At 43.4% G+C, this 9,437-nt stretch overlaps 1 pseudogene; it reads right to left on the bottom strand.

Annotated features, from left to right (window-relative positions):
* Positions 1-5,908: 5,908 nt before the first annotated feature.
* On the bottom strand, positions 5,909-6,026 carry LOC126268534 (5S ribosomal RNA; annotated as a pseudogene).
* Between the last annotated feature and the right edge of the window lie 3,411 nt (positions 6,027-9,437).

The raw sequence follows: 9,437 nt of genomic DNA, 5'->3' as shown, positions 1-9,437 counted from the left end.
ATTCACTTCCAATCATATCGACTCGTCATCGTGGGGGACTTTTAATGTTGGAACTCAGAAACAGACAGCATCTGATCCCCACTATCTGTCCACTGTATTTCGTGTTCGAGCCTATAACGCATCCTCCATGTATGCACAGGAAAGCTCCGTTCTCCTACTCCAGAACTGATGCTAATCAATGGTACCTGCTATTACAGTTTCTAAGCAAAAATCAAGGACATTAATTAGCTTGGGACCAGCCTGATGGCTACGGTACCACACTGCCAAGCACAAAGGTGCAGAATGGCCTCTTCCCGTTCCACCTCATAGACCTTATGTCTGAACAGCCTCTTGTCCAGTGTTTCCTGGAATACAGGACTCCTGCACGGCACAGTTCTTTATAATTCTGCACATCCTGTCTTTGGCTTGTGAGGAAAACATTGCGACATGTCTCTGGTGCCGGCGGACACGCCACATTAAAAACAGTCTTTTATTTTTCAGTAGCCTCCTATCACTTAGTATGCACGTACTACTGCCATCCGAGAACGTACAGACGGCGCCTGTCTGACGGCAACATATTGTACCCATCGCCTTCTTACTTGGCGTCCCGCTTTCCACACTGGAGGTGGTATGTGCACTTTTAGTAAGGATCCGTAGGCCTTCTAAACTAGTGGCTTGATATTGGTCCCGCTGTCACTGTTAATTTTGATTAGCTGGATTTATAAGTTTACTGGAGTTTTATTACGATGTGTAGCTGCCCTTGTGTCAATGGTAAATGTTCTGCATGCGTGGGTGCAAGCCGTGGTAAAGAAACACTTAAAAATATCAGATCTCGACTCGTCGAACCACACTTCACGCCGCCAGTCACCCACTGTTCAGTTTCTGTTTTGCATGGTCCACTGACGATGTAAAACTTCACGTGTCGCTATAAGCAGTGGGTTTTCGCGAGGTACACGATCACAGTTGTATTTAGTTGACTTCGCAATGTCCGCTCGGAAACTGGCTGAGATAGGCCTGCACTCATTGACAGCAGTAACATCTCCCTTGTTTGCAGCCAATTGTTGGTTAAAAGGCATGACAGTCGTCTCCAAATTTCTATCACTTATGATCTTTATGTGTGAGGTGTCAAGATTTTGTCACCATAGATTTAATATTCTTGTAAATTTATATTAGGTCACTGTTTATGGTGCACAATCGGATTATTAACCATTTCATCGGCTGATATTGGCTAGCACCACATACTGCATGTCTGGAAGTTAATTAAGGCTGAGTTAAAAATGGTTCAAATGGCTCTGAGCACTATGGGATTTAACTTCTGAGATCATCAGTCCCCTAGAACTTAGAACTACTTAAACCTAACTAACCTAAGGACATCACACACATCCATGCCCGAGGCAGGATTCGAACCAGCGATCGTAGCGGTCGCGCGGTTCCGGACTGTAGCATCTAGAACCGCTCGGTCACCCCGGCCGGCTAGGGCTGAGTACTGAGCACTGATAGAAAAGGCGAAGTGGACCACATGATCCTCAGGAACCACTATACGCTAAAGAGGGGCTGGGAAGAGACTTCTGTTCTGCAAGAGGGGACACTTACTGCCCTGAGAGAGAGAGCAGAACGTGGCGGAGGTGGTTTACGATGCTCGAGGGAGTAGAGCCACGTTAGCATGAGCCGGCCGCTGTGGCCGAGCGGTTGTAGGCGCTTCAGTCTGGAACCGCGCTGCTGCTACGGTCGCAGGTTCGAATCTTGCCTCGAGCAAGGATGTGTGTGATGTCCTTAGATTAGTTAGGTTTAAGAAGTTCTAAGTTCTAGGGGACTGATGACCTCAGATGTTAAGTCCCATAGTGCTTAGAGCCATTTGAACCATTTTTGAACCTTAGCGTGGGTAGAGAGGCAGTAGGTTGTTCTCTGGTGGAACGGAGTGAATTTCAGAATAGCGACCTGGAGAAAGAGCATTGGCGTCACGAACGATGGTTGTGAGCTGACCTCCACAGAATATTCTCAGGGGAGCCCCCGATTCACGCTTCCTGCTGAATAGCGGAGAAATGTTTTTGATTGGTAGAGTGCTAAGGATGTAGGAGGGTAATTGGAAACCTCCAGGAAATACTCTGAAAGGAGTAAGAGCTTCAGGTAATTGACTGGCAGATTCTTAAGCCCTGTAGTGAAAGGTAATCTTTTTGTAAGAGCTCCTGGGATTCATCGCCTGAGCACAAACGTAGACTCTGCGTGTCCAGGAGTTAGTTTAGTATGATGTGAGGGAGGGATTCCCATCAGGGATCGATCTAGAACACAACCCTGCCGCGATCGATCGAAGACAGTTTCCTCTTGAGATCGAGCTACAGACTTGGCTGGAGAGAGCCACAATGGAGAGTCAGGTGATTAAATTTTATGTTGCTTCCGATACAGGATGTGCCAAAAGTGGTTTCTCTGTGACAGAATTGTTATTCTGTACCTGAGTGACGATTCTTTGGCTCTCTGTGGTGTCTGACACACACTGATGTGCTTCTTTACATGGAAATGGCGGCCGCGGTGGCGGAGCGGTTTTAGGCACTTCAGTCCGGAACCGAGCGACTGCTACGGTCGCAGGTTCGAATCCTGCCTCGGGCATGGATGTGTGTGATGTCCTTAGGTTAGAATTAGGTTTAAGTAGTTCTAAGTTCTAGGTGACTGACGACCTCAGATGTTAAGTGCCATAGGGCTCAGAGCCATTTGTACCATTTTTTACAGGAGACTACTTGAGTCGAATTCCTATTCCTGGCTGGTGAGTAAACAGAAATCTTGACTCGTGTTCTGTCTTGTACTGATGTAATTTCCACCTCAGGAGTCGGTGGGCGGACTATTGCGTCCACTATGGAGGCCGAGTATTGCAGGTACTCCACGTACGTCAGCTGCACAGCGGCCAATCCCCCAGCGAGCAGATCATCGGTGCAGCACAACTGCCGCCCGTACTTCAATAGATAATATGTGCACTTGGGTTCAACAGACAGGAAAACACTCACTGTGATGTGTTTAGTTCCATTTTCTTGTGCAATGAGCGTCCTCTGAAAGTGGCAATTAGGGTGATAGTTTTCTGTTTCTTATCGCTAAGAAGTATCAGCCAACTTTGTGTCAGCATAATAGTGAAGTGTGTGTTCTAAAGAAATTCAAGTAACTCTTCTGCCAATCTCATAATTAGAGGTAGGGAAGAACCCGATACTGTGTACGTTTTTTTGTACTCTACGTTTTTTAGAATAAATAAGTTATAGTATCCAATTTGTGCTTCACTCTAGAGCATCCCGATAGGAATCATTGAGTTCACGTGCCAACTGAAGTAAAGTAGATTATCAATGGCAGTGTCATATTAATCATTTGTAGGGATGAGAATTCAATTGTGAAGACGACAGTAGGGAAGCACACATATACACGCCTTACGTTACAAACGCCACCGCCACGGGGGTTTACCTACTCTATGTTACACAGCTTTGAGTTATATAATATTCCTTCTAGCCATGTTGGACGGTCGGCTTGGATACACTAACAAATCGGGCAACTTCATTCACACGGGTCGTCCAAAAACGTGTTACACAATATAAGATTGCTCCTGTACAGTTGTTAAAAGATTTCGTTACATAGCAAATTCAGGCTAAACGTGTAACAAAAGTAGGTTCATGAAAGTAATGAACAAAACAAATACAGAAAGAGATTTTCCCTCTGCAGAGGAGCGTGTGCTGATATGAAACTTTCTGGCAGATTAAAACGCTGGACCGAGACTCGAACTCGGGACTTTGACTTTGGCGGGCAAGTGCTCTACCCCTTTTTTTTTAAATCTCGTTTTGTTCGTCTTCGTTCTTTGTATATGCTCGGGGCGGACGTCACAAGACACCCGCTTCACTTCGTCGTTGATCCATTACCTCAGTTGTTTTATTACAGAGGGCAGCTAATCCTCTGACCGAACACGCTGAGTTACCGTGCCGGCTAACCATCTGAGCAACCCAAGCACGACTCACGTGCCGTCCTCACAGCTTTACTTCTGCCAGTATCTCGTCTCCTACCTTCCAAACTTTACAGAAGCTCTCCTGCGAACCTAGCACAACTAGACTCCTGGAAGAAAGGATATTGCGCAGACATGGCTTAGCCACAATAGGGGGATATTACCAGAATGAGATTTTCACTCTGCAGAGGGGTATGCGCTGATATAAAACTTCCTGGCAGATTCAAACTGTGTGCCGGACCGAGGCTCGAACTCGGGAAATTACTTTGTCCGCATTTTAATAATCGCAGTAGTCATTCAAAAATCAGAAAACGAACACCTTGAAGGATAATGAAGGAATAGCTTCTGTCCACAATTTTAAAAAATCATCCTGAATTAATAAGCTTAAAATTGAAAAACAGACATTATTAAAATCAGTCAACGATAATTCAAACATTCTTAAAAACTGGCAAATTTAAATCCATTTTAATCTCAGGTGAAAATGAACATTTTAAAAAAACTAAATTTTTTTGTACTAAATAATAAAAGAGACGTTCAATAAGTAATGCAACAATTTTTTTTCTGAAAGCAGCTTGATTTTATTCAGGATTCCAGTACACCACATTATTCCCCACTCTTTTGGCTACAAAATCCTCTTTTTTAACATAATCTCCGTTCAATGTGAGGGCCTTACTCCATCTTCCTGGTAGGGGCTGTATCCTCAACTGGTCGACGTCGGAGCCAACGTACTTTTGTTTCATCAGTACCAAAAGAGACGTCCAGTTGAGCAGCGAGTTGTTTGATTGTTATCCGTCGATAACCTTGACTGGGAGTGTCCACACGTTCCAACACTGCAGGAGTTACCGCTGTTTGCCATCTGCCGGCACGCGGGACATCGGATAGATTTGCGGGAGTTTGTTGGGTTGATTATATTTGTTGGGTTGATGATAGACGCCTGACCCAGCGTTTCATCAAGCTTTTGTTCACTGACAAGTCTCCGAAGGCATTCTGCAAGCACCTATGAATATCCGCGGTGCTCTGGTTTTTCCGCCAAATGAAGCTCAATGACAGCTCTGTGATGGGAACGCACCTCTGTTAGAGACCCACTTTTTCAGAATACGTATAGCGCACTTCATGAAACTGTAACGGCTTAAACGGGAATATTCCACTGTGTCCCACAACAAATTCCACATTTTTTCAACCGAAAATTAACCAGAAAAAAGTCTTGCATCACTTATCGAACGCCCTGCGTATTTATGAAAGGAAGATATTAACTAACAACAAATTTTCATGACTGATTAGCAAATTTTCTGAAGACAAGCTCATTCTTAATAATACGAGTAGAAATTTGTAGAGTTATATTACTTAACTTTCGGTTTCACAGACCAGTAGCACCTCAGCGCATATTAGATTTAGTTTATGTCAGCATTACATCTGAAATCCTTACTTCACCAACACAACGCAAAAAAGGCGTCCTCTTAAAGACCATTACATTACTTCGAGAGGTCTTGCAGTCTACGTCATTCCAGAGCATGATCTGACAGCAAGCTCGCTTCCAGTCGCAGGAAGTACATGTACACAGCATTGAAACTTACTAGTATTTGTCTCGTCTCCTCAGCAGCGAAACGTATGCTCGGAGGGGGTGGAAGTCCAACGAGGGGACTCCCGTAGAGTAACAATGAGCCAGCGGGTCATCTACGGTCGTTGAGGCAAGATGATGTCAATGCAATATTAAAAGAAATAATACGCGAAGGAGGCCATGAATACAGTCAGTAACTCCTCCCGCACAGGCCATGAAGGCCCAAAGGTACCGACTGGCCGCCGTGTCATCCTCCCTCACAGGCGTCACTGGATGCCCATATGGAGGGGCATGTGGTCAGCACACCGCTCTCCCGGTTGTATGCCAGTCTCCGAGACCAGAGCCGCTACTTCTCAATCAAGTAGCTCCTCAGTTTGCCTCAAAACGGCTGAGTGCACCCCGATTGCCAACAGCGCTCGGCACACCGGATGGTCACCCATCCAAGTGCTAGCCCAGCCCGACAGCGCTTAACTTTGGTGATCTGACGGGAACCGGCTTTACCACTGCGGCAAGGCCGTTGGCAATACTATCAATAATCATAGCATCAAAACTGTCAGCTCAGAAGTATTCAAAGAAACTAGACTATGGCCCGAAGCAAAAATTTCAAAATCTTGAATGTGACAGACTGACAGATGTAAAGCAGCCTTATACCGACCAGTGAGGACAGTCGGCTGTAGCTGTGAATGACAGTGAACAGCAGCAAAATGTAGGAAGCATTACAGCTAATTTCTATGAAATGCTCGTAAATTGGCTAATGTATAGCCTTGATCCATAGATTACTGACAATGTAATTTGAAATATTTTCTGTTAACAGTGCTGCACAATTTTAATTAATTACAGAGTGTCGTCATAGAATAAGCAAAAGCTGATGCAATAATATTTGTTCTGAGACAACTAATTTCAGTGAAGTGACCACTTCGACCACGGATTAATTCTATATCAATTTTAAGATGGCTCCTCGGCCTCAATAAACTACTGTTTTTAGTTGCAGCATTTCTCGCGAATACCAACGTTTGTTATCTTATACATTTTTCGTTAGTCAGCTAAAGCTAAAATCGATAGTCCACTATAGTGTTAATCATAGGCCTACTGTCAGACCAAATCATAAGACTTCAGTGATAAAAATTCTGCTTGGCGTTCTTACCGAACAAACAGTGAGGCTAAAATATAGATAGAGATTGTATATGAAGAAAATTAATTGCTGAATAACGGTTCACTGACGAAGAAGTGTCGTAACCTGACACAAATACGTCATATGCAGGTAACAACCGGAAACCACGTAAAGCATGGACACCGAGCTGAAAACGCTGCAAAGATCGAACGTCACGACTGACAGCAACATGAGCTAAAACTAACGCCGATCAAGGAACGCACATAGTTCTGGAAACCACACACACAATGAATTCCAAAATCAAAGTCCAAGTACAGTAAGCAGTTCAGTAACAGTTCTATTTTCAGATCGGTGTTCTATTTTCAGATCGGTAAAGACTGCTGATTGAGCCGCCAGGCAGGGCACTTGTCTCCTATAGCATAGCAATGGCCAATGCATAATCGCTTTGTGCCTCTTTTTTAACCGGCGCTGACCTTTAACCAAACCTGACATGCGTTTTCAACCATCCGATGCTGCTATTTCAATTGATAAACGAAAAAGTTCATGTTAAATCTTGTTTTCTAAAATCAATTGTTTCGTGATTGTTTACATATTATGAGAACTGAATAACTTTGAAGTTTTAACATGGAAAGATGCAAATTTATCTTGACTAAAGATACACACGAAGCCCACGTCTACCACAGTAGTACAGGTTTGTATGCCAACTAGCTCCGCAGGTGATGAAGAGATTGATGAAATGTATGATGAGATAAAAGAAATTATTCAGATACTGAAGGGAGACGAAAATTTAATAGTAATGGGAATTCTATACTAGGTAGTAGGTGAATATGGAATGGGGGTAAGGAGAAAGACGCCTGGTAGAATTCTGCACAGAGCATAAATCATAGCTAACTCTTGGTTCAAGAACATGAAAGAAGGTTGTACAGATGGAAGAGGCCTGGAGATACTGGAAGATTCCAGATAAATTATATAATGGAAAGACAGTGATTTAGGAACCAGGTTTTAATTTGTAGGACATTTCCAGGGGCAGGTGTGGACTCTGTTCAAAATTTGTTGGTTATGAAGTGTAGATTAAAATTGAAGAAACTGCAAAAAGGTGGGAATTTAAGGAGATGGGACCTGGATAAACTAACAGAACCAGACGTTGAAGAGAGTTTCAGGGAGAGCATTAGGAGAAGAATGGGGGGAAGAAATACCGTAGAAGAAGAATGGATGGCTTTAAGAGATGAAATAGTGAAGGCAGCCGAGGATCAAGAAAGTAAATAGACGAGGGCTCGTAGAAATCCTTGGGTAGCAGAAGATATATTGGATTTAATTGATAAAAAGAGAAAATATAAAACTGCATTAAATGAAGCAGGCAAAAAGGAATACAAACGTCTCAAAAATTAGATCGACAGGAAGTGCAAAACGGCTATACAGGGCTGGCTAGGGAACAAATGTAAGGATGCAGAGGTATATATCATTACGGGTAAGATAGATACAGTCTACAGGAAAATTGAAGAGAACTTTGGAGAAAATAGAACCACTTGTACGAATATCAATACCTCAGATGCAAACCCAGTTCTAAGCAAAGAAGGGAAAGCAAAAAGGTGGAAGGACTATATAGAGGCTCTATACAGGGGCGCTACCCCCATGAACCATGGACCTTGCCGCTGGTGGGGAGGCTTGCGTGCGTCAGCGATACAGATGGCCGTACCGTAGGTTTAACCACAACACAGAGGTATCTGTTGAGAGGCCAGACAAACGTGTGGTTCCTGAAGAGGGGCAGAAGCCTTTTCAGTAGTTGCAGGGGCAACAGTCTCCATGATTGACTGATCTGGCCTTGTAACACTAACCAAAACGGCCTTGATGTGCTGGTTCTGCGAACGGCTGAAAGCAAGGGGAAACTACGCCCGTAATTTTTCCCGAGGGCATGCAGCTTTACTGTATGGTTAAACGATGATGGCGTCCTCTTGTGTAAAAAATATTCCGGAGGTAAAATAGTCCCCCATTCAGATCTCCGGGCGGGGACTACTCAAGAGGATGTCGTTATCAGGAGAAAGAAAACTGGTGTTCTACGGATCGGAGCGTGGAATGTCAGATCCCTTAATCAGAGAGATAGGTTAGAAAATTTAAAACGGTAAATGGATAGGTTGAAGTTAGATATAGTAGTAATTAGTGAAGTTCGGTGGCATGAAGAACAAGACTTTTGGTCGGGTGAATACAGGGTTATAAATACAAAATCAAATAGGGGCAAGGCTAGAGTAGGTTTAATGATGAATAAAAAAATAGGAGTGTGGGTAAGTTACTACAAACAGCATCGTGAACTTATTACTGTGGGCAAGATAAACACGAACCCCTTGCCTACTACAGTAGTACAAGTTTATATGCCAACTAGCTCTGCAGATGACGAAGAAACTGATAAAATGTATGATGAGATAAAAGACATTACGCAGGCAGTAAAGGGAGACGAAAATTTAATAGTCATGGGTGACTGGAATTCGACAGTAGGAAAAGGGAGAGAAGGAAACATAGTGGGCGAATATGGTTTGGGGGAGAGAAATGAAAGAGGAAACCGTCTGGTAGAATTTTGCACAGAGCATAACTTAATCATAGCTAACACTTGGTTCAAGAATCATACAAGAAGGCTGTATACATGGAAGAAGCCTGGAGATACTTACAGGTTTCAGATAGATTATATAATGGTACAACAGAGATTTAGGAACCAGGTTTTTAATTGTAAGACATTTCCAGGGGCAGACGTCGACTCTGACCACAATTTATTGGTTATGAACTGTAGATTAAAACTAAAGAAACTACAAAAAGGTGGGAATTTAAGGAGA

This window comes from Schistocerca gregaria, chromosome 4, assembly GCF_023897955.1.
Source record: "Schistocerca gregaria isolate iqSchGreg1 chromosome 4, iqSchGreg1.2, whole genome shotgun sequence".
NCBI lineage: Eukaryota > Metazoa > Arthropoda > Insecta > Orthoptera > Acrididae > Schistocerca > Schistocerca gregaria.
This window is presented reverse-complemented; position numbering and strand designations above follow the sequence as displayed.